The 27,186-nt window shown below is 41.0% G+C and overlaps 1 protein-coding gene across 15 annotated transcripts in view; it reads right to left on the bottom strand.

The window, feature by feature from the left end:
* Positions 1–27,186, bottom strand: part of MAST4 (microtubule associated serine/threonine kinase family member 4) — a 535,574-nt gene that overhangs the window by 296,203 nt on the left and 212,185 nt on the right. For 2 of the 15 annotated variants that reach the window (XM_057307026.1, XM_057307027.1), the window contains exon 1: positions 1–27,186. This exon is cut by the window's left edge and continues 8,211 nt beyond it. The exons of the other annotated variants lie outside the window; for them this stretch is intronic. The gene's annotated coding sequence lies outside the window, so the exon portion shown is untranslated. 15 annotated transcript variants of the gene reach the window in all.

The raw sequence follows: 27,186 nt of genomic DNA, 5'->3' as shown, positions 1-27,186 counted from the left end.
GAACTGCCTACAGTATCCATGTGAGCACTGACGTTCGAGGGACATGCCTGTGTGTTGGAGGGAGCAGAGGCAAACGATGTTAGCAGAGATCAAGTGGAACCTTTCTTCTCTGGCTCTTGCTTCCCAAGAAATACTGAAGGGGTGAACTAGGTATTATCTGTAAAGCACCACGTATCTAATGACGGGGGGTTTGCTTCTGTCAAGGTTTCACATGGATGTGATATTCTGAGATCTGCAGTCTTAAGTCAAAAGAAAATTCTGGGATTGGATTCCTGAGGAAATTCTTACTTTGAATTCAAAATTACCTTCCAGCCCAACTACACTTCAGTTTGCCTTTTAAAGTGATTCAACCTCAGGAGAGGAGAAAAGCCAGTGTGCACTGAATCCCCTAAAACTCCTTGCAGAAGGGGGCTCTGGCACAATGGGGGCCGGTGGGAAATGCAGAACCGAGCGCCAGTCTCCTCCCACCCCAATGGGTGGTGGAAGTTGGTCCCAGTCACTTAGCCCTGCTGGACCTCAGCACCCACACCTGTCACTAGGCGTAATGTATCTGAAGTTTTTAAATTCCAAGATCCTCTAGGAACGTGAGCTAAATATGGTACAGCTCAAAAATATACAGGAGACCCTGTTTTAAAAACAAGTAAATTCAATTACTGGGCTCCTGCCATAGTTCAAATTTCTTGTAGGCTACGTGCTATGTGTGTTTTGGGAATCACAGTATTGACTTGCTATTTAGAAATGTTTACATTTACTGCTGTTCATAGAGAAATGTCTGGGTCTCTGACAGTATTCTACCCATCAGTCAATGATCCTTTGTTAGAGCATTTCAGAACATTATATATTGATTCAAATTAATGAATTTTATGTCAAGGACCAGTTAACATATTTTACCATAGACAATAAGTTTATGGATGTAATTACTGTCTTGAGCTCCAAAAACGCAGCACAATTATACAGCAGCACATATGTCAACCCACTTAAGTCACTTCAATTTAGAAAAAAAATCTAATGCTATCACATGCCACACATTTTTTAATGAGAAAAATTACAAGATACCTAAATTAAGAGAACTAATTTTCCACAGGGAAATCTGGGGGAAAAAATTTAAAGGTAAACCAATTTTCTGAAGGCAAAATAAAATTTTCAACATAGCTCTGAGTTGTACCCAAAGCAAATTATTGCCAGCAAGTAATATGGCTCTGATAATTAGACTTGATTGGGGTTTAAATTAAGCAGGGGGATGCACCAGACTCCTCAAAGCTGTTTTGATTTGTCTCATCTGTTCTAGCGGGCACGGGGAGAAGGGCCAGGGGCCCAGGAAGGGAAAAGCAGTCCGGCTTTGCAGACTTAGGTAGGGTGGTGTTCAACTGACCTCTCTGGCAGTTGCTTATCTCAAAGATTCATATGTGACACAGATTAAGGACCTACATACCCACCCCGGTCATAATTACAACCCTGAACACCTGATACAACACTGCGAACCCATAACACAATGACAACCGTGTCTTCGACCCCAAGTGTACTTGCTACAAATCCTTGAGTGGGGATATGAATAAAAGGTCATCTTGTCACTCCCTCTCATTAAGAAGGCTCTGGATGCTTAGAAGACATGAACTTTTAAGCAGGTGCAAAGAGAAGCATCCTCAGTTTCAGGTCACACTGCTGTAATTCCATCTTCTACTCTGTAACCAAAATCGAATTTGATCTGGAGAATATAAAAAAATTGCATGTTGGCTTCCTTACTGGTAGCTCCATGCCATGCTCTGGCCTGTGAGGTGCAGAGAGAAGATGTGAAAGGCCCTTTATCGCAGTGAAAAAGGTCCAAAACATCTACACGTTTGCATCTGTCAAATGGGAACAACAGCCGCCTCCACGGGGTGTGAGAAGAAATAAGGGACGTGACATCTTGAGCACATGCCTGGCAGGAGTGAAGGATACATGCTGGCCATTCAAGGTACCGTGATGGCCACAGTAACTGCTGCTTTGTAGGGCCTCTAACATCCACACAGCTCACTTCTGGCTAGAAACTTGATGTAACAGAGTATGTGAGGATTTTTAAGTATTTTCTACATTTATGAGTAAGCAAAGCAAGAGAGCTTAGACCCAGGAGTTCCAGGCTTTGGGGAGACCATGGATGACTCGTATTCCCTGTCCTCACAGAAAGAAATCCCATAGAGCGGTAGTGGACCATACCTACCTCCAGTGATCTAAGATAAGGCCAATGCTGAGCTCACTAAGCTCTTTGGAAATAACTGAGCAGTGACGAGAGACAAGAAGCAGATGGCTTCCTGGCCTGCTTTCCGAGCACCAGACCCGGGCACTGTGTCTGGGGACCCCATCCATCATGTGTCCTGTCTGCACTGTAAAAGCAACGTCCATCCCCAGTGACACACTGACTTTCCCATGCTTTGAGGGCACTTCCACTCTGATTGTCCCAGACACCCATGGGAACACAAAAGAGGAAGGAAACATGCTAAACAATTCATGAACAAGTTTTGATTTTTTTTTTTTTTTTTTTTTTTTTTTTTTTTACAGTCAGACGATGGGAAGTGGTAGGAGGGAAGGGCTGAAGCATGAGGCAGAGAATGAGGGCAGATGACAGAAAGACAGAAGCCTCAGAGGAAGTGTTTGGGGGAGAAAAACAAGAAAGGCCACGGACGGGGGCAGGGCGGGGGGAATACTCCAGCAAAAAAAGGAAAAGGTGTTCTCTGCCAAGAAAAATGTGCTAATCTTATGCAGCTGAAACAGATATTTAAAGAAACATTGTAAGATTTCTGTCTTTAACTCCTTAACACTTAATCCCAAGGGAATACTTATCCTCAAGCACTCCTGAAGGAGCAAGGGATATCCCAGCACTTACAACCACGAGCTACACTTCTCCAAATGTGAACCTCTCTTCTTGTGCAATCACAACAAAATACCAGCATCGCGTATTTTATTGTCTCAAAACCTCTCACAGGTCACAATCCATCAGTAACTAGATGTATCAGACCACTTATCCAGAGTAGTACGGATTAATCAGTTTGGCTTTTTAAGTTCAGTGATCTCAAGTAGTCAGATATGTTTTGTAAATGACACACAAAACCTCCTAAAACCAAAACCTTACTGCTCTATGACAAGTCCAATTCTAGGACAGTCTTAAAACAATGTGTCCCGCAATCTCAGCAATGTCCTGGTTTCCAGGAGAAAGAGCCCATATGCAGGGTAGCCCAGTACTCTCCCTGCGACCACTGAGGCTACTCACACTCTGGGCGTGTGAGATGCTCACAGACCATGCTGTCCCCCCATTAGACACTCTCCTCCTTGTATTTAAATCACTCATTTCATGTGACATCACACTCAGTGACTAGCCTTCACGTGGCTCCCAATGGCTACATTTAATTCATTCCTTAGTATCACTGCTTTCTAATTATCTCTGAATTTGATAAAAATAGATGGTAACATAAAAATGCCCCTTAGAAAATTGTAATGTAGTCTAAAGAGGTCAATGAATTAAAAGTTAGCCAAGACAAAGCTCTCTAATTTGGTCCTGTTGTTGTTGGAGGAGGAGGGTTTATGGGGAAGGTACCATGTTTGGGGGAGAGGGGAGGGAAAGAAGGACAAAATGGCAGCAGAGAGAACCAAGAATCAGGGAAGCCACTGACCTTTGTCTTAAGTAAAGGTATGACACCAACATCAACTCCATTATTCTGCTACTTAAATGTAGCACAGTTTTAAGGAATACCAAAGTTCCACAGAGCAGAATGGTAATTACCAATATGGAGAGCAGAATAAGAAATTTTAATGTATGTCTAACAGTGATTACAAAAGGTAAGATTAAAGATCATGAAAAAGGACTTGTTACAGCATTGCTATGATTTAACAACATACTAGAAGTTCCCACTAATGCAGTTAGAAAAAGATGAAGCAAATAATGGGGAAGCTATTCTAATTGCAGCTGACAGAATATTTCTACTAAAATATGAGATTCTACAGAACAATTCAGGGAGCTCCAAAGAGATTTTAGATACAAGATCACATACAAAATAAACAGTATTTGTATGCACCAGCAATAACCAAATAGAAAATGTAAAAGGAACAAAAAAGAATTCATGAGAGCAATAAAAGCCATAGTGTATCTAGAAATACATCTATTAAAAGATGAAATAACATATAAGTGGCCAAAAGGTAAATGAAAAGATGCTCAACATCACTAATCATCAAGGGAATGCAATGCAAAACCACAATGAGATATTATGTCATACTTGTTAGAAAGTATGTACCCAACTTAATGGGTACAATATAAGAGAAGTGTTGGCAAGAATGTAGACAAAAGGGACTCCCTGTACACACTGTTTGTGGGAACACCAACAGTACTAACAATATTTCCTTCGCAAACAATATAAAAATGAAATGACAATTCGAAAGTACAAAAAAGATGCAGCCACTATGGAAAACAGTATGGAACTTCCTCCCAAAATTAAAAATGGAACTACTTTATGACCCAGCAATTCCATTTCTGGGGATATATCCACAGAAAACAAAATCACTAACTCACAGAGGATATGCACTCCCATGTTCACTGAGTATTATTTATAATAGCCAAAACATGGAAACTATCCAAGAGTCCAGTGACAGATGAATGGACCAAAAAAAAAAAAAAAAAAAAAAGTGGAATGGAATATTACTAAGCCATAAAAAGGGAAATCCTGCCATTTCCTACAACATGGATGGACCTTGAGGGCATTAGGCTAGGTGAAATAAATCAGACATAAAGACAAATATTGTGTAATATACTTGTATATGGAATCCAAAACAAACAAGCAAGCAAGCAAGCAAACTCATAGATACAGCAACAGTTTGGTAGTTGCCAGAGGTAAGGGGTGAGGGGGTGGTCAAAATGGGCGAAGGTGGCCAGAAGGTACAAATTTCCAGTTAGAAGATAAATAAGTTCTGGGGATGTAAGGTACAGCATAGAGACTACTGTTAACAAGACCATATTACATATATGGAAGTTCCTAAGAGATTATATCTTACAAGTTCTCATCACGAAAGAAAGAAAGAAAGAAAGAAAGAAAGAAAGAAAGAAAGAAAGAAAGAAAGAAAGAAAAGGAACTATGTGAGGTAATGGATGTTAAGTAAACTTGTGGTGATCATTTCACAACATGAACATATCAAATCATTATGTAGTACCCCTTAAATTAATAAAATGTTACTTACCAGTAGAATAAATGTCCAGAAAACATTGTAAAACAAAACAAAAAGATAAACAAGAGCTATACAGTGAAAACTGTAGAAACAACTTAATGGGTACAAATGAGTACCAGTACTAATGGAGACGTAAGTCACATAAAGATGGGAAGACTCATATATATTCGAATTAATATGAAGAACCATTGGAATTCTAATCAAAATTCCAAGTTGATCTGTTCTTGTGGAATTAGACAAATTGTTTCTAAAATTCACTTCAAAGCCTAAATAGTCAAAAATATCCAAATCCATTCTGAATAAAAGAAGCACAAAAATAAAGGATTTACCCTGCAGAAGTCAAGCTTTATTTTAAAACTGTACTAATTGAATCATGTGGTGTTCATTAAAGAATAAACAAACAGATTGGGGCACCTACAGAACCCAAAAACAGACCCTTGCACAGATGGGAATGTAGCAAAAATAGAGACAGAGTACCAAACAAAGAAAAGATACACTAATTCAGTAAATGATACAGTAAAAACTCACTTTCCACCTGAAAAAATATACAAATTTAATGCACGCCACAACCCATACTTTAAAAAAAATCAGATGAATGAGAAAGTTAATGTCAAAACACGACTTAAAATATTTTGCAAGAAAAAGTGAAGTAGGAGATATTTTTTAATCTATGAATAGGAACATATATTCCTAAACAGGCATGAAAAGTAAAACTCATGAAAAAATATCAACAAATTGGAATTCATCATAACTGAAGTCTTCTATATGGCAGAGTGATGTCATAAGTTTTCAAGAAAGAGGCAAACTGAAACAAGATATTCATAATGCATAAAATACAGGTGTTAATAAAAAAATAATAATGGGCAAAAGATAGGACCTAACAAATTAGAAAAGGTGAAACCCAAAAAGGCCACTAGACATCTGAAAAGATTCATAACCTCTTTTAGTGTAATTCTTTAAAAAAAAAGAGCAAAATAATCACTCTCCCCCCATGAGAAAAGCAAAAGTCTCAAAAAAGTCTCAAAACAGCAGGTGTGGTGAATATGAAAGAAAATCACAATCTGGTGTAGATGTGTGCGTTGGTTCAAGCACATAGACAAAAGTTTTAGCAGTATCTATTCAAGGCGAAAATATGTATCTGACAGAAACCAGTAATTGTGCTTCTTGCACACGCCCTTGGATCACCTTTACATACAGGAAGCAAGAAATCCATATACAGATGTCCACTGAAGCGTTCTTGTAATGGGAAACTTAGAAACAACTGACATGTTTCTTAGTAAGGGAAAGGATAGAAGAAACTGGCCTATTCGTAAGATGAAATGCTAGTATTTATAATGAATGAACTAAATCTATGTGAATCAACGTAAATCCATCCAAAAAAAAAATTCAGAGTGAAGAAAAGTTGCAAAATATAGAGGAAAAAAAAAACTGGAAATACAAGCACCAAATTTACAATGGGGGGTTACTTTTGGGAAAGAGGGTAAAGAAATAAAGGCCTGGGAAGGAGTTTTTGGTCACATTATGGATGTTTTATTTATTTTTTTTTTTTTTGGTTATACTGTTCAATTACTTTTATTATAACTACTATCTGAAAAAAGGACAAAATGTACACATTTCTTAATTCTAGATGTCCAGTATTGAAGTGATATATCATTATCTATTCTTTGCAGTGTTTTAGAAACTTCTCCATTTTTTAAAAAGAGCAAGGTTGCTGGTCATGTAACCATGACTCTTGTCTAGGTCAGTATTTAAAACAAGGACACTCCAATTTCATACAAAGCACAATCAAAAGATCTACCTACGATAATCTGGGCATAAGGATTATCTTTGTGCAATGCACAGTATTTGATTCATAATCAGATAAAAAGAAAATCAGATCTAAAATCAGAAAGGCAATCAGTCAGTATGTGTCTTCCTGATAAAGACAACACACAGGAATTTCTAATCTTTTCTTCCAGACAACACTGACATTGACTGGCACATGTGAGGGCAATTAATAACCCTTCAAAACTGAGATCAGTATCTTACTTTTCCTTATGTTCAAGTGGAAACAGTAACATAAAATAGCACAGAACTTCGAGAAACTACCGCACAAAAGGATTTTTTCCTTCAAGTTCCAGGTAAGGGTCAAACAGTGATCTCCTGCATTTTCCCACCCTTTGACCCTACCTGCTACCAGCTCCCCCCTCCGCCCCACTGTACATGCAGCGGACCCCAAAGCTGGCTGGCTTCGTGTCCCTGAGAGTCGTCCCACGTCCCTTCCGATTTTAGTCTCAGCTGCACTGCAGACTCAGAGCAAACTCAGACTCACCTGAGGCTAACAGTGTTCGTATCAGGCACACACACACTGTGTATTTTTCTAATTCTGCCCCAGCCACTCTGCAAGACCATGGTAGCCTGTAGGGCCCAGAGTGAGGAGGAGATAATTCCTTAGGGACAACCTTCAATCAACGGGGCACAGGAGTTGGTGGTGGGTAAATACTCCAGCCGCCTGTAAAGAGTCCTTCAAATGGAAGATTCCGGGAGGGTTTCCTTTCAATGTGTGTCTTAGGAGGTCCCCGTGGAATGACATTTCTAGCGCCCATGGCTGCAATCTTAGATTGGCTTTCCTTCCACATGCCTCCTACATGCCCTCACAACCTTGTATCCAGCTCTGCTTTCCCGGAGAAGGCAAATAAAGAGAACCATCTAGTCCAACTCTGAATGCCTTTTTTCCAATTCATGGGTTCTACTGTTTTTTTAAATATTTAAGTGCCAAAGAACGTATGTACTGCAGATGCAGAAATAAACAAGGTAAGACTGCAGTCATCAAGGAACTTACAATCTTCTAAGGGAGAACACAGATACACACACACACACACACACACACAGAGTAAATGTGCCAGGAGCCAATATCAAGGCACGTAAAAGATAACCATGTCCTGAAGCAGGAGTTGTTGCCTCTGTCTTTGGAGGTGCTCCCAGTACACACGTGTTCCCTTTTCCAACGCTGGTAGGCAGCCTCTAAAATGGCTCCTAGGGATCTCAGTGCCTGGTATTCACACCATTTTGAAATCTTTCCCCCCTGTGTGTGGAGCTTAGTGATTCATTCCTCCAGACTAGACTATGACAGAAGTGATGAGGTGTCGCTTCTGAGATTAGGTTACAGAATACTTTGACTCCTGTCATACTGTCCTCTCTTGCTCTCTCCCTTGCTCACTCAGGGGGGAAGTGAGTTGTCATGTTGTGAGCTGCCCTATGCAAGGGCCACGTCACAGGGAATAGAAGGTGGTCTCCCAACAACACCCAGCTGGGAATGGAGACCCTTGCTCCAGCAACCTGCAAGGAGCTCAATCTTATCAACAATCACTGAGTGACCAGAAGCAGGCCCTCCTCTAGTCGAGCCTGGAAGTAACTGTGGCTCTAGCCAATGTCTCAATTTTAGTCTTGTGAGAGATCATAAGACAGATCACCCAGCTAAGCAGCACTGGATTCCTGGCCCACAAAAACTATGATGTCATGTTTGTTTGAAGCAGCTTCATTTTGGGAAGATGTGTTATGCAGCTACGGCTAAACAACACACACTCCAACCACCATGAAAAGTCACTGCCGATATGGATATGGTCTAGACAGAGCACGTCTGATGTCTAATTCTAGCTCCTACCCATATTCATTAAATAAGCATTTACTATGTGCTCAACCGTGTGGACACAAAGTTAACTTTAAAAAGATACTGTCCCTGCCTTCTTGGAAAAGGCAAGCTTGCAAAATTTCTGGTAAACCTATTTATGCAACTTCACAGCTTATTTTAAACTGTGACTCGTTATAAATGTTTAATTTCTGCTGACTCTGTAAGCAGTTCATTAAATATATAATTAAATGTCTTTGCTATATTAATGCACTTTGTGCTCAGTGCAATATACCTAAGGGTCTGTTCCGTCTGCTGAAAACATAAGTTATATATTTAGAAAAGAGTTCTGATTTTCTTCTCCACAAAAATTCTTACAGGAATCAGGCCTTTTCCTTCCATTCATTCAAAAAACTATTCCCACAGGCAGAAAAGCCCGTGAAGCAGTGAGCTGGAAAACTTTATGTCCAAACATTCTGTCACATTTTCCAAATTGACTACTTGGAAGCCTACATTCTCCTCTTAGTCTCTCATGAGACTCAGGAACCACTGTGCAAACTCAGGACAAACATTTAAATACTTCCTAACAATATTACATATGTAAGGCTTTCATCTTTTGTGACAGATACTTTCCCCTTCACGTGACACCAACTAGAAGGACAAAATGATACAAGTAGGAGCATTCTCTTGCTTATGCATAAAATATTTCTTTAGTCCTATTTGTTCATTTAAAAAAATCCCATCAGCTTTCCCACTGCATCACAAATGGCTCAGGGAATACTTGAAAGAACTATGACCATTTGGATAAAAAAGGAAAAGATAAGGGGAAATGATTTTTCAGTGAAGAATTTACACATACACAGGCACCCTCAGATCTCTCCAATCCATGGGACTAGAAAAATTAAACTTATCCTAGGTTTATCTCTCAGAGTGTGACCGCAATTATCACACTGGTTATGCAGTCCTTATCAAGCATGCTTACTACCTTCTCATCCCTACACTTGTCTTTAACCAGCCACGGCTTGCACAGACGTTAACTTGCACTAGAAGTGATACCTTGATGTTCCACCAGTCTTGGAGTAAGACCATGAAACAAAGGAACCAGAATGGGGTGGGGGGGTGTAGATCACAGAAGAACTGAAGATTTATTAACCAGCTTCTGTTAGAGTTGCTGAGGGCTTCACCCTCTGTGACACTGTTAAGAAGAGTACATCACCCAGCTTTGTTTTTCAGTTTCAAATGTCGCAGTATTGTACTGTTCATCTCATCGTATTTTCCACAGGCCCCTGTCCTCACTCACCAACAGGAATATAATGGGAATTCTGTTTAGGGAGGGAAAGCCATTTATACTTTATTAGGGTGTCCTCTACTACCACATGAAGAATACCAAGACATATCCGTGCAACTTCTGTAAACTTACTGCACACAACTGAGCTTTGCACATCTACGCAGCAATCATACTTTCACACAAAAGATTTAGCCATGTTTCTAACTTTGGGGAAAAAAATGTAGTGTGAATTAATGACCATCAGAGATGCGAAGTGTCTCTCAGCCCAATGCCTCTCACCAAATCACTCTGGAGTAAGGAAGGACCAGACCACGGTAAAGGAAATAAGTACAAACTGCAGCGCCAAAGAAACACAGGTTTATATCCACACAGACAAGCCCCAAGATGTCCCAGCAATTTGCCGAATGGGTCTGCGCTTCATTTTCCTCTTCTATAAAATGGCGTTAATAATGCCTACCCAGGTCATTTTGAGAATTAGGGCTAATACAGAGTGTTGAGCAGAGCATCTAATATTTAGTAGGCATCCATTACACTACGGAAGGTTGTTATTATTATGTATTTCCAAAATATTTCACCACATTGAACCCAATACTAGAACTATGAATGGAATGTGTTATTCATTAAAATAACAAGAGCTTAGCTAGGGTCAGATAACTTCATTGTGCTCTGCAAAAAAAAGGAGATCAGACCAGGTAATCCTCCAGAACCTCTCTGGCTCTAAATCAACAATGCAATAAAATTAGGTACCACTTGGCAAATCTGTCAGCAGTCAAAAGGAATGGTATAGATAGGAACTGTTCTTACAAAGAATTTTTCCATCATTAATTACTGCTCACCTGCAGAAGGAAATCTGCACCAAGATACTGCTAACACAAAGACCCAACAGAGAGAAGGGGCGCACACACTATAATAATCCAGTGATCTGTGGTGCTAATAAAAACAAAAAGGGTTTTAGATATGTAGCACAGGTTTTTAACACATTAAGAAAATGGTGACTCTAAAGAGTCATTTCCCAAGGAATGAAAGAGACAGCAAGCTGCAACAGTATCTCACACAAATTAAACTGTCCTCTAAGACCAATGGCCAGCACAGAAAGAATGCATCTAAGGCGACTTGCAGCATCCCCCTGGCTCATGCCATGAGTGTTAAATTTTGCTAACAAAAATCTATAACGAACGGGTTGGTTCAAATTGCCTGGCAGCCTAATCAATTACACTGCTGCCCCTGCCTGCTCTTCTATTAAACCCTACTTAAGACGATGCTGCATTAGATCCCTTTTCTCCACTCCCAGCCTTTCTGCTGAGACTTTACATAGGTAGATAGCAAGATAAGTAGGTAAGATTATGGTTCTTATACATGAAAAAATAGGGCCAAGATGGATTCTCAGCTGAAGTCTCTCATTTGTTTTTACAATGATTTTAAACCATTCTAAATTATAGAAGATGGAGATTACCATCTATCGGGAAATGTACAGCATGCATTGAGGAGAGACACTGCCTCTATGGGCAAGAGAAACCCTCTCCATTTCAAGAGAAGATTCTTTCCCTTGGGATGCAATTTTACAAGGCTTTTGAAGAGGCTTAAAATGCATATTTTGCTCTGGGCAAAATTATGTCCAAGAAAAGAAAAAGCAGGGCGTGAGTAAACGAAAAAGGACAAGGGAAGAGCAAATCCGGCTATATTTTATATATATATATATATATATTTTAAGGGCCTAGATTTGAAAGGAGTCACAAAAACAAGGTTCAAAGGTTACAGTATGTTCTGTTTAGGGTTTCCAAATAAAAATGGAATTTGAATCCCCTTAAAGCATGACATATGTTCTCTAGTTTGGCCATAGTCCCCACCACTCCCTATTGTGCCCCTAGCTGGCTTTACACATGTACCTTATGCCTCTAGTCCCTGAGGATAGTTTTGTTTGCCTTCACAGTCTTAAAAGATAAAATGAAATAGTTAATAAATGTTTATTCCAAGTCCAGAAAATGATAGGGGGCAACAACATGGGACAGGCTTTTGCAATTACGTTAACTCAGAAGATTCATTCAAGGATCTTAATGAACTTTCTAAAATGGGATCCTTTGTTAAGCAAACACTACTTTCTTATTTAAAAAGTTAATATTTAAAAATTCAATATAACCACACAAAAGAACTCAAGCATTTGCTATGCATAGGAGGGCAGAGTGAACAGACTGTGAATGCAAACGCTTTGATTTTGATATTCACTGTTTTGATAACTTGAGTTCAGTCACGTTATTTTCCTGAAACTCAGTGTTCTTAGTTGAAAGATGAAGGAATTAAGCTAGATTAGATCTAAGGTTTCTCTCTTGGACGTAAAATTCTGTGCTTCTCTCATTCTCAGTATCTCAGACATTAGCTATTTCAGAAAAAGGGACACTTTTCTTATAGAAAAGCTCAAAACCTGGACCCTGGAGGATTCACAGCAACAAGGAAAAGTACATCAGGCAAATTCTTTACCTGGAATTCTGCAGTGAGTCAGAGGATGTGCAGGGACAAGAATAATGTATCACCTTTATTCTGGCTGATGTAACCACTACAAATAATTGCCTCATGCCTGTGAGGTAATTCGCTTTTTGCCAAAGACCCCATTAACAACTGAACGGACCTTAAGAGAGTCTCCTTTATTTCACACATAGCTTTTTTTCTCTTTCCTTTTTCAAGCTTCCTATTCTGATTATAAAAACACACAAAATTTAAAACACACACACACACACACACACACAAATACATTTGTAACAGAATGGCTCAAAAACACATAGTTAAGAGCACCAGGAACCTAGCCCTTGACAATAAGCCCTTGACCATTTGCCATGTCAGACCATGCATTTGGGATCTAACAGGCAATAAGATAATTTTCTTAACTTCATGAAGCTTACAGATTCCTGGGGTGGAGAGAACAAGAGAACAGACAATTAAGATGTGGTCTGATGGGGACCTTACCCAGGTTTGGAGGTTCAGAGTGGAAAACTACTGCTCTGGGCAAAAGTATGTCTAAGAAAAGAAAGAGCAGGACGTGAGTAAACCAAAAAGGACAAGGGAAGAAAAAACAGAGGTGGGGCAGAGGAAGAAGGAGGAGGGCAAGAGAGAGGGAAGGGCGGGTGAGGGGAGAGAAGAGATGGGGAGGGAAGCAGGAAGAGAAAGAAGGGGAGGAAGATTCATGCAGCAGAGGAAGGCGAAGGGGGTAGACCACTCCAGGCAGAGGGCAGATATACAGGTTTCTCCTGCTTCCTCCACCTCCCACTGGGGCATGAAGCAGAATGGAGCAAATCAGGCAAACTTCCAAAGACCCCTCACCATCGTCATCAACTCCGAGAGAATGTTTCATGGTCCACCTCTGGGCCCTAGAACGCCAGTGTGGCTGCCCCACAATTCACAGATGCCCAAAAGAACCAAGGAAACCCAGAACGAGGACACCCTCAATCATCCCAATTATGGTGAGTCTAACAGGTTTCTCATTTTGTGCAGAGACAGTGACCCTCACCCAAATTCCACCCTATCTACTGATTACGTGAAGAGAACCTGAAGCTGGGGAGGGCTGCATGAACATCAACCGCCTCCACGTGTCTCAGGCAGCTTTCTGCCGTTAGCACACCAGCCTTCCAAGCTGCCTTCCCTTCATCCATGTGAACAAACACCTCTATTGACCTAGGTGTGGTCGGCCAGAGCATCTATGGAATTGAACCTTCCCATTGACGGGCACAGCATTTCATCAAGAGAACACTGCATAAAGTCAATGCCCCAGAAAGGAGAAAACACCTGAGAAGAAAAGACAGAAAAGAAACAGAGGATGAAAAAATCACTAGCCAGGATTTCCAGTTCCACGTGTCCAAATCCTCACACAGCTCCATCGACAAGCCGACAGAGGTGAACAATTATTTAGAGCAGAGATGATAAAAGGCAGTAACAATATGAAGCTTCATGCTGACGTGCCACATCAGCTATTTATCACTGTCAAATCATTTAGGATAAAATTACAATAACTGAGGCTAACTTATCATTGGTGAAGTCAAGCCTAGTAATTCTTTCCCTGCTCAACAAACAAGGAGCTGCCTGCTTTTAAGAGGTTAGCCGAGTAAGAGCACAAACTACTAATCTTTCAAAGAAGAAAATATTTTATCACTTTTATTGCAAATGTCACTAAAATAAATTTTCATTCCTTAATAATCACATTTTTGAGCTTCCTCTAACCTCTTCATAAACAAAGCCCTATGTTAAAATCTACTTACGTTGTAAATTAAAATTAAGACATCTTCATACAAGAAAAATGCGAAATATTTTAGGGGGGGAAACACAGTCAATCTATTTTGGCATTAAAATAAAAATGTCTAACTATTTAAAAGGAAAAATAGCTATCTTAAGCAAAAAACTAAAATAGTGAGGGTGATTTCTGTTTCATGTAACAAAATACCCAATTCACAGTGGCTACAATAAAAGACGGGCTCGCCCAGTGGTGTAACTGCCAACTCCACTGAGAGGCTTTGCTTCAGACCAGCTTGGACTCAGCAGCTCCCATTGTTAAGAACCTGGTTTACTTCGAATTCTTTGGCCCTGCTTTTTCATGGCATTGCCATCTTCCTACAGCAGGCTTTCTTCATACACCCAAAATATCTTTCAGTTACACTTGAGGCTATGTATTTCCTAATTAATGTCCAGCAAGAAGAAGAGCATCTTGGCCTCAGCCTTCCCAGTAAAGGGACAGAGGTTTACTCTGCCAGAGTCAGTGTGGTCCACATGCCATCCCCGCCACCACCATGGTCTAAGGGAGAGAAGACGCTCAGCAGCCCAATCCACACCACCTGCCCCCCTCGATCTGGACCCAAGTCAGCATGTCCAAAACCACATGGATTCTCCCAAATGGAAATCAGGGGGTGCTGGGAAGGAGCAAAGGGGGAAGGGATACCAGGGAACTATTCAGCCTCAGGGGACTACATCTTCTAACTCAGATCTCAATTTGGTTTAAGTCAGGTAAGTCATAAGCTCCAACTCAAAGTTATTTTTCATAATAAAATAATACCTATTCCTAGAAACCATTTGATCTCCAAAACTCTTTGGTTGTCTTTACTCCTATTTTCCAAGAACTAAAATTACCCTAAATAGCAAGTACAATTTAAAATCTCCTGGAGGGGGGGGGAGCTATTCACTTCTGTCTATTAGCATGGCTCTCCATATGTCAACTAGTTTTCAAAATCCTTCCAGGCTTCGAGAGAAGGGTCCAGGGATTTTAAACCATAATATAACTCTTTTTATACACTGATACCATTTTTAAGTTACAATTGTGGACTGGCTCTATTTTCTCAAGGACCGAAGTCGTCAATAAACTAGCTGCCCTTCCCCAGACTAAGTCCTCCTGGGCTCTTAGGGCAGTGGACATTATTTCATCCTGCCTTCCATGGAAAAACTATTCAGAACTAATATTGAGGCCTACTGTAGCAAAAATACAACATAACTTTAACTCCTCAAGGCCACTGCAGGAAGATCGATGAGGGAACTCATTACTATCTCATATACAACTTACAACCTTTACATGGACATACCACCACCCCCATCTCTGGGCTTCCATATTATCCTAGATACAACTTCTACTGAACCTGTCAGAATAGATGATAATTATCAGTTGGGCTATTTGTCTCACACACTTCAGGGAAGCAAAAAATCATAAGGCCATTAGAAATGTGCTCAAACCACATGGATTTGAACCTAGGCATCTAGGTTTTGAAGCCAGGCTCTGCCACTTGCTAACTAAATCAACTCTGAGACCCAGCAAGGTTAGTTCACTCCCCAGTTTTTGCTTCTCAAAACTGACATCCGCCCCACCTTTCTCAAGGGGCCACTGCAGAGGTAAGATGAGGGGACACAGGTAAAGCACTCAGAAAAATGCCTGGCACTCAGAAGCTCAATAAATATTATGTTTATGCCAATTACCACAGCTGGTCTAAGAGCACAGAATGGGACCCAGCTGATAATGTTGATATCACTCTTTTTTAGGTATTAATTTGGTCCTTCATAAAGTGTTCCTAAAGATTAGTGATACTAATAGATCCAAGTTATTTTTTTGGTCCTTCTTTTTTCTGATGCCTCATACATTCACTGGGTGATTCCATCCACTACCAGGCATCAGCCATCACCCACAGGATAATACCACCAAAATCTCTAACTCCAGGTCATTTTTGTCCTACTCTCTCCGAGCTCATACATACCATCTTGTCTATTAGACATCTCCCCTTGAATATGAGGAAACTTAAGATGAACAGAATGTCAGAAAAGAAATGAACAGAAATCAATTGCCAACCTCCATCACTGATGTCATGCTTCTGATAACCCCATCACTGGGTAAACGTCCTTTTATGTGCCCCTATGGCATCCTATTGTATATTCCCCGTATCCAGCCATCCATCCTTCCATCCACAGGGCACCTACTCTGACCAGCTAACCATCGTAACACGCATCACTCGGCATTCAATTGTCTACCTACTAGTCTGCCTTCCCTACTTCTGGGTCACAAGCTCCCAGAAGATCATAGGAATTAGATCTTGTTGGTCCTTGTATCATCAGCTTTGCATAAAGTAAAAATACATGATAAAAAACCTGGTGGGTGAGGGAATGAATGTTCCCATGAGACTAGTCCGATGATGAAGAGCTAAAAACACGTCCCATAAATGGTATGTTAATAGCAGGAACAGAAGAAAGAAGGTACCAGAAGAATGTAGCCGATCACTGTTTTCAGTGAAGAGATATATAAAATCCAAAGATACTTTCTCAAATCAAATCAACATTCTTATACTATGTCCAAAGCAAGACTGTTTTTCATAAAGATGGAAAGAAGATTAAATGTGTGCCTGAAGGTTTAAAAGGTCATAGTCTATAACAGAAAACTGAGGAGAGTAAATTGCGGAAAGCAAAAACCAACAGCTCATAACGAACATACACCCCCAAGTGCTCATGCATGCGCGCGCGCGCACACACACACACACACACACACACACACACACACTTGGCTGGGACCAGCTGTTAATGATGAATGCCAGACTTCACACCACTTTTCAGCTGAGAACAACTTAAGGAAAGCATCTGACAATGACAGGAAGGACTATAATAATGAGAGACACCCTCCTAGTGTGAGGGGACAGGAAATGATGCAGCCACTGTTCACCACCACCACTACCACCACCACTCCCTATCCTGGAATAGCCACTGAAACACATTTGAGGGCCCTGAAAGAGAGAAGAGGCTCAAAACTGAGACGATTCCCAAAACAAAGAGTGTCCAGCCACAATAATTTGTGCAACTCCTTTCTGCTCTAAGCATGGGCACAGATATACCCTGGCTCTATTTTATATCAAAATCTCTGTGAACATATATTATCCTCCCAGAACAACTTATCCTCCTTGGAAATTACAGAACCTCCAAGAATGCAAAGAGAACAAACCCATTTCCATGTGGCTCCCAGAAGGTAACGGAAAGCTTCATTCAAACCGTCACTAATACTACTCTATGAGGACCCAAGACTTAACAAAGGATTTTACTGAAACCTGTGTTTCTTCTTACACACATAACACTGGCTAGTCCGCCTCTCGTGTACTAAAGACCTCAGCAGAAAAAGTTAGTGCCAGGACCAACAGGTGTCAGGCAGGAAAATGGGTGGGAGGGCTCTTGACCCAGCCAGGAAAATTATTCTCCCCTCCAGTACGGGTGAAGGGACTATAGCTCAGGAAAAAAGGGGTTCTTGAAGGCATTGAGTGTTCAAGGAAAGCTAAGTTGGAGAGCATACTTAATGACAGAGAAACTACCTTGCTGACATGCCATGTTCTTTTAAAACACCTGACAGATGAAAGGTGGCCAGTGACGGCCTTGAAAATGCAGGTGAATGGACAGTACAGGAAAAGATGTCCTGTTTCAGGACCACAAATGTGACAGCTATCCAACAAAGACAAGTGCTGCGACATCAACACTCTATCTCATGGAACACTTATAAATACCAGACACTAGAAATTCAGGTTTTTTTCCTGGGACAAAACAAAATAAGGTGGTTTTGAATTCACACCCACTTTACACAGAGTGGATTTAAATAAAAACAGCTATAGATAAGGCAATGACATATGTAAATGCAGACACACAGACACACACAAGAACTCATTTAAGGGCTGCATTTCAAATTATTGTGATTGGTTAAAGGTGTCTAGGCTAGTGTGGCATTAGAGATGCAAAGTTTCATTCATGAAATTTTAAATAATGGTGATAAGATTTATCTAGACATACAAGCGGAACCTAAATATAAACCACATGAATAATAGAATGTGCATGAATTTTGAATGCTTATTTTTCAGAAGAAAACAAAGAACTGAACGTGTGAGTTCTCTGAGTCTCTAAGTGTAGCCTGTATTTGCATTTCAATGGCTTGCAAGGTAAGCTCTGTGAAATTGGTCATACGTAGAGACTCTCATCTCTCCTCCATCCCCAATCAGTCAATTAGCTTCTAGAGAAAGTGGCATACAGATGTTAAAATCCAGCATCTCAAAAATCTATTTCAGCTGATACAGATCAAAGTAATTTTGAAGCAAGGATGTTGAGGATACAGGCTTTCCATGAAGGAAATTCTGGTTAGGAAGCATGCAAAACCAGGAGCTAATAGCTGATGTGGTCAGGGGACACACACACACAAATGGAATAGACAAGGCAGTACACAATAAGATTTGTACAGAAGGGAAGAACAGGCAAAAGTCTGTAGACTGAGAACCAACACACCAAAACAGTTTTCCAGTAGGCAAAACGGTAAGTGTAGCAATTTTTGCCCATTTAAAACAAAGGCATTTCAGATGTCAGCTCTGCTACGCTGGTTAATATAGACAAGCTATAAATATGAGCCCCCTTAAGATTTCACACTGCACCCAAACCATGAACCCGAATGCTCAATCTCTCCTTATTAGCATTTTGCATTCTTCCCATTAAAAGCCTTTACTGGCACCATATGAGCTACTCTTTGCCCTTTCTAAATTCCCCTATTCCAAAGGAGTTACTTTTTAATGCTCACAGGAGAAAAAGTATAATATACACATATTACGTATTTGAAGGATGTTATCAATATGCCTGTTCAATCGCAGCACTTCTGGTCTGTCCTTTTCTTTCTTTCTTTCTTTCTTTCTTTCTTTCTTTCTTTCTTTCTTTCTTTCTTTCTTTCTTTCTTTCCTTCCTTCCTTCCTTCTTTCTTTTTAAGATTTTATTTATTCATTCGACAGAGACAGCCAGCGAGAGAGGGAACACAAGCAGGGGGAGTGGGAGAGAAAGAAGCAGGCTCCCAGCGGAGGAGCCTGATGTGGGGCTCGATCCCAGAACACTGGGATCACACTCTGAGCTGAAGGCAGATGCTTAACGACTGAGCCACCCAGGCGCCCCTAGTCTTTCCTTTTCTATGTTCCACTCTTTTATCTTTCCTTTCAATAAAAACAGAGATTCTAGAAACCCAGAGGTGAGCCCAAAGTGGAGGGTGTTACGCTTGGCTCGTAGGAGGCATTCAAGAACTAGGAATGGATACCTGAATTTAAAGAAATGGTGGCAACATATGGAAAGTAAACATTAATAACGGAGCTACTTTTACTAAGTGCCCACTCACCCATCCATGGTTAGTGCTACAGGCTGAATGTTTGTGGTCCCCCCCCCACCACCAATGCAAATTCATCTGGTGAAGCTCTAATATGACTGATTTGGAGATACCGCCTTAGGGAAATTATTAGGGTGAGACTAGGTCATGAAGGTGGGGCCCTTGTAATGGGATTAATACCCTTAAAAAAACAGAAGAGACATGAGATTTGTCTCCACCACGTGAGGACAGAGCCAGGAGGTAGCCATCTGAAAGCCAGGAAGAGGGCTCTCACAAGATATGCAACCTGTGCAGCTTGACCTTGACATTCCCAGGCTCCAGAAGTGTGAAAAATAACATGGTTGTTGTTTAAGACCCCTTGTCCGTATTATTTTGTAATAGCAGCCTGAACTAAGACAACTAGATATTGACCTACCTTTGCTGTAGTCCACTAATAATCCTGCCAGGTAAATGTTAGTATCCTTACATTATAGGAAAACACAAACACACACACACACACACACACACACACACACACACACACACACAACACCTAAGGCACATACGAATTTTAACCAGCTCCAGAGTCAACCAACTAGGATGTGACAAGTGACACAGTCCAAGGGAAGCAGAGGAAGACAGAGGCTCAGCTATCTAGAAATACATAACGATGGCCATGATCATGCGCTGCGTTCTTGCTACCTGCCTGACACTTTTCAAAGTAATTTACATGCACACATCTTAATTATTTTTACAGCATTCCTGGGAGGTAAGTAGTATTCCCATTTTACGGATGGCCAAACTGAGGTTTAGAAATGAGCAGTATGCCCAGGATAATCAAGGCAAACAGGTGCTGGATCAACACCCCCACTAAAGTCTAGCAGACTTCAATGTCACTGCTCTTACGCTCTTAACCACAACACGAGCTCATCCCCTGTATTGTCACCACTGCCACCATAAAGCTGGGTCATAAACCCAAACAAAACTAGCGGTTTACAACAATCAACATTTATTCTCATGTTTGCAGGTCTACAGATTGACTATGAGTCTGCTGGTCTTGGCTCCTGGCTCCACGTCTCTGTAGGTCAATTCCGTGAGCGTTTGCTCTGGGATCCAGTAGGCACTCAGGGTACGTTCTTCTCACAGTAAATCACCAAAGCGCAAGATGGCAAATCCAACTCCACAAACTTATTTCAAGCCTCTGCTTGTGACACATTCACTGACAGCTCATTGGCCCCAGCAGGTCACATAGCTGAGCCCAAAGACAACTGAGGGGAAGTAGCACTGCCCACCATGAAGCCATGGGGCCTGGGCAGAGGAGTGAATGTATACACAGGAGTGAAAAATTAAGAGAGTAGTTGTATCCACCACACTAACCAAATTCAATTTGTATTTACCATATCTTTTAGTTGGATTGCTCAACAGTTAATGGGAAAAGAATCTGTGAGCTCAATAATTTATGTATTTAATGGAAAAGTGTAAACAGTCAAATCAATGGTATTATTCCACCTTCTCCATCAGAACAATGCTAAAATTGAAAGAACAGATGACTGGAAAATACAAAAGTACCACCTCTCATCAGGAAAAATATCATTACGATGAAAATCCTATAAGATGAATTTCTCAATGTAGCTGATATCTAACAATAAGCACTAAGCTAAAACAATCCATTAAAAACACTTAATGTTTTCTACAATCATTTCCTGCTCATTGTAATACATTCTACCTCTAACTCCCAAGAGGGTTCCGTTTTTATCAATGTGATTTAATGTCTCTGTGTATACGTACACAAATTGGCAACAGTGTGTCAGCAAATTGATAAAATTGTACACATGCCATCTGTCTTTCTTGGTTGAACCCCCTATCTTCAATTACAGATATTCCATTGAAAGGGAACAAAAATCTTGGCTCAATTTGATGTAATCTCACTCAGGTTTTAAATTCACTCACTGTTTCAAGCAATATGGTACCAACCTCATCATCTTCATTTAAGAATGAATTGCTTTTTCCATTATAGTCTCTAGTTTGAGATGTTTCATTCTGCCTTTTCAAAATTATATTGAAATGAGACTTATAGGCAAGTTGTCAAAGTTGGAAGCAATTTGCAAAACACATGTGCACACACACACAAACACACACAAAACCACAAAAACACACAAAAAACCCCTACATCTTTAAAATTGGATACATTATCTTCAAGACCTGACACTAAAGCATAAAACTACTTTGCTCTTAGTATAACTGCAACCAGTCCTGCAAAATCAGTGTTAAAATACACATAATAGTAATTCTTGGAAGCTATTCTAACAGAAATCTATTAGTCTGTGAGGATTTGCACTCTCTTACTATTCATAATGTACTTGGATTAATTATTTAAAGCAGATGACTTCAGCATCTATAACTGGCCTTGACCTCCGTGTGGAAGCAAGCCTAAACCCATACATTAGCTGCTTCCTGAACATTTCTACCTACAAGCTGCTTCCACCACCAAATGCACAGAACTAGTTATCTTCTCACTACCCAGATCACGTTTACTTCTGGCCCCTAGCTGTTGCTGGTCCTGTGGTCTGAAACCTGGAGGTCACCTGCAGCTTCTCCCAGCTCCCTCCCCACCATCCCAAGAGGTCAGCATGCCTTAATTGTACTGAGCTGCCTTTTCTCTATCCCTGCAGCCACTGTCTCTGGGGCAGCAATGGCACTGCTCACTCCTTGCTCCTAACCTGCTAGCCATCCCTGGCCTCTCCCAGGGCACACCCCATTCACAGGTGACACAACAGCTGACAGCTGGCACAAGACTGCTATGCCCCGCTTAACATCTTTCAACGGCTTCCTGGTGTTGGACAGATCCCTCAATGAAGCATGGCTCTTGGGCCTCCGGCTGGTCCATTCCTCCCTCTCACCTGTAGCTCCTTCCAAACGGAGGGCGCACCCCATGTGGTCACCCCATCTTGACATGCATGGCTGCTTCCCTGGCCCGGAACATGCTTCTTGCCTCATCTGCGCCTGGTCAGATCCCCACCTGCACAAAGCCTTTTGCCTCCTGGGGCACAGCCTGGCTCCATCGCCATGCCCCCACCCCCCTGCACTATGACAGAGGCGGGACCTGGCACTGGCTGTTGTCAGAATTGCTGTCCATCTCCCCCACACACGGTCAGCCCCTCACACAAGGGTACCGTATTCCACCCACTTCATGCTGCTGGAGCCGGGGATGAAAAGTCCAATAGTGCGTAACTAAGACGCATTGCTCAGTCATCTGACACCCACCTGGTCAAAATATGCTGCTGCTGCTACTGTCGTTATTATGATTATACGTTTATTGAAAGAAAGACAAAGAATGGAGTTCTATCCTTGACAGCCTGAATGGAAAGCATGTGCATTCACAATCTGAGAGCAGCAAATGTTTTGAGAACTCACGCAAGGGCACTACGGAAGAACACCTACAGTCAGAGTTCCAAATCACAGGTGTTTGCTATCGCCAGCGTTAGGCTCATGCTTCCAGGGACAAAGCTACTGTTTTACCACACCCGAGGTGGTTTCTAGATGGAACCACAGGACATGTGCCCACAATTTTAAAAAATGTAAAAATGGAACTGGATACCAGCAGTGCCCTGGGTCCTTTCCGGTTAATGGTCTAGCGCTGCCTCTGGCCACCCCAGTCTAATTAAGTGCCCCCTGAAGGTGGGTTTGTTAATGGTTTGAGCTCTCACATTACTACCACTGCCATTACTTAGGAAGTCAAGAAACAAATGCAAGGATATCCACCTCCATCTTCTTCTCCATAAAAACAAACCCATGTCTCACTGGAAGAAAGGAGGCCAAACCTGCCACACACCTTTTAGAGGCTGTCAGACTTTGCATTTGGAGAGACAGAAGTAGGAGGTTCCATGACTCTGGGTTCCTTGGACAAGTAATCCCCCAGGAGCAGCGGGTCTCAAGGCTGGCTGCACACCACTGAGAGATGCTAATTTAATCCAAATGGGCTGAGTCTAGACCTAGGCATTAGAGGCTCCTCAGGTGGTTCAAAAGGACAGCCTCCATGAACCACCATCCTAAGGTTTGGAACGACTATCATGTTAGAATTTATTTACCTTTCTCAATTTCATAAAGACACAAAATAAAAGACAATCTTTAAGAGCTTTTCATTGATGCTAGTGAGCAGTATAAAACTTTTTCTTAGACAACAAAGCAAAAAACAATTATAAAGAGGCTCCCAAATCCCACTTTTGACTGATTATACAAGTAATACATGTTTACTATAGAATAAAGAAAAATTCTTAGATCCCACCATCAAGATATAATCAACCTTTTAGTGCTTTTCTTCCTGTTGTTTTATATGAAGAAAAAACAGGTTCCTAATATATGTCAGATAAGAGTTATTTTTTCTATTTCTTTCTACCACCCCCAACTTCTCATCTCTGCCTCATACAGACTAATGTGTGTGTATATGCTAAATTTTTATAGACTTATACACATCTTATGTATACACTTTACTTTTTCACTTCTCGTTATTGATGTCAGCTTTTTCCCCTATCATGAAACATTTGTCAAACGCATGATTTTAATAGCAATGTTGTTTCCTAACATGAATGTCTCTAAAGTCATTTGACAACCCCCATGCTTTTGGTTGCTTCCAAGACAGACACATGGTTTCTAAGACTTTTTAAAAGGCTCATAATTTATTAGCAATTCAAGTTTCAAGTAAAATCAAACACCCTAATCTCATTACACTCTGGTGTCAACAATAAAATGATTGGTGGCTGCATGAATATTGATCTTTGTAAGTTCATGTAATACACAGTTTTTATAGTTTACCTAGTTCAGTGACTAGCTGGTCTTTTAGTCTCCTTTTGTCTTCTTCCAAAATTACTCTTTAGAAAATTTCACAGCTTTAAGCGTAATATTAATAAATTTTCAGGTCTTATCTACTTTGAAAAACTTTTTCAGGCAACTTAAGGTTTTTAAAAGATATATAATACATAAAACCACACAACTCCTCAAAGAGGGAACTAAGAGCTCAACAGTGCAGAAGTGGTGGCTCCATTTATCTCAAAAGTTATTGCAGCTGAGTGTGAAACCGTTCTGATCAGCTGAGACAAAACTGGCAAGACAGAGCCAGCTCTCGTTATCTGATTCAAAGAAACAAACCGGTTTACCTTGTGAGTAGTGAATGTTAAGCTAATTTATCGTGTGGGCCTAATGCAAGAAACAATGCACATCATAAGGGATAGGGCTTCAAGGGGAGTTTTCCAGAAAGCACAGAGATGAGCAATCACAGCCATTTCTTCTAGCAACTCTCCCTAAGAGCCAAGGACATAATGTGAAGTTGTAAGTCTTTAAAAGGATTTCCAGGGGAGCAGAGATGGACAGTCAGACTGTGTGACAGGGCAGACCTCAGGGAAGCCAGGGGATGAATGGGAAGAGATCTCTTGGGATATTCCTCTCACACCTCACTTCTCTGAGCCAGGATGTGAGGAGCAGAGCAATTCAAAATTGAGATTGCTTGCAGGATCTCACGTGCAGGTGTCCTGCATTATTGATTCCAAGGAGACCCATGTACTTTAGACACTAAAGTGGAAGGGGAGGAACATTTTCCCAAGAGGATCCAGAGCCTGACTAGAAAGACATCATTACATGTAAGTGGGAAACGGTTGAGGGCCAGGGCCTTTCACAGAAGAGCAGCTTTGAATCTGTTCAAATGCTTGAACTCAGTTCAGGCTCCAGAGATCTGCACTAGGAAAACTGAACATTGACTATGGTTGGCAAAATGCTGCCCAAAAAAGCGAGGATCAGGTCAATACACGCTTGTTATATACCATACTGTGTGTATTTCCATCGCCCATCCAGACCTACTCCCCACCCCGTACTCGGCCTTGCAGTCGGCCTGTCCCAGTCTTGCCCCTCTGGCTTCTGACTGGGTTTTGCCAATGGGGAGCACCAGCCAGAGTTCAGAAGGAAGGAGGACAATAAAGTTGCAATGTCCCCTTGGCACCTCCCTGCAGAATCACCATAGGCTGGCTATGCAGCTTCACCTAAGGCACCCGTCACCTGCTTTCTCTGTCTTGACGTTCTGCAACTGCTCTCTCCCTCACTCCTTCCGGCCTACTGAAGAGGATGGCTGTCTGTTGCTCCTACCCTCTGGTACTGCACCACCCCTTAAACTTTACCTACACCTTGCCTATACCTTTTACACCTTCCCTTTCATTAAACTCTCCTCAAATTATCCAATTTACACATGCCATCTTTTTATTGCCTGGACCCTGCCTGGCACCAGCATTTAACTATTTAAACATGCAAGGTTCTGTGGCAACACAGAGGCAAGTGTTACAACCTCCTCCAATCTTCAAATACATTATTTCTATTTTACAGATGTAGCTAAGCAATTTGTCTAAAGTTACAGAGCTATTCGTTGTCACTGAACACATATCCTACTCTAAAGCCATGAATCTTCAATGGGTTTATAATTTCAGTGTAAGACATTCAAATAATTTTACAACTATACATCATGCAACAGGATTAGGTGTGCAAATAAAATGGATGATGACTATTATAAAGTCCAGAATGGACTGCAGTGATTATGGAAAAATTCATCAAAGAATGAGAATTTACTGTGGTCCCTAATGAAGAGCAAGAATTTGGGCAACATAAGGAAAGAACATTTTAGGTAAGGGGGATCTGTGACATCTGGAGATGATGGGATAGGGTTTTGGAAGGCAAACAGTTGACAATGAAACCCAAAAAGCAGACAGAGGCTAAATTAAAAATAGGTATATTTTAACTCTATCCAGAGGTAGATAATAAGTCACACGGGAATTTTAAACCATGGGTTGGTGTGGGAATCCAGGCTGACAACCAGCATGGATTGGAGAAGGGCCTGGACACAAAGGGATACTAGACATTTCAGAAATTCAGAGGTAAAAGAGAGTAGTCCTAGACACTGGACATATTTTTACAGCAGAATTATGAGGGCCTGGAGAAAGCAAGCAACAGATGGAGAAATCAAAGGTGGGAACGAGATGACTTGAAGAATTAGTATTTCATTGACGAAAATACAGAGATGACAATTTTCTGGTTTATCAGCTGTATCAGAGAATAAGAAGGTGCAAAAGAGGAGCCAGTATTCAAATTTGTTTTTTTTTTTCCACTGTTACAAAAAGGTGTTAAGAAAAAAAACAATTCTTTGAGCACAAAATAAAAATCTGAGGCAACATAGGATTTTTGAGGGCATCCCATCCTTCTCCTGTGTGAATCAGGAAACTACAACTTTTTATCTCCATCTCCAACACAGAAAGTGAACTCCTTCAACAGGTAAGAAATACCACTTCAGATATGGCCACACCTGGTCTAATTAATTAGGTACTTATAACTAACAAAAGTTCATTTACCATCAGGGCACCTGGGTGGCTCAATCAGTTAAGAGTCCTACTCTTGATTTTGGCTCAGGTCATGATCTCAGGGCTGTAGGATCAAGACCCATGTCGCACTCCATGCTAGGGGAGCCAGCTTAGGAGTCTC

This window comes from Ursus arctos, unplaced genomic scaffold (assembly GCF_023065955.2).
Source record: "Ursus arctos isolate Adak ecotype North America unplaced genomic scaffold, UrsArc2.0 scaffold_5, whole genome shotgun sequence".
In the NCBI taxonomy this organism is placed as follows: domain Eukaryota; kingdom Metazoa; phylum Chordata; class Mammalia; order Carnivora; family Ursidae; genus Ursus; species Ursus arctos.
Note: the sequence above shows the minus strand (reverse complement) of the source record. Positions and strands in the feature narration are given on the sequence as shown.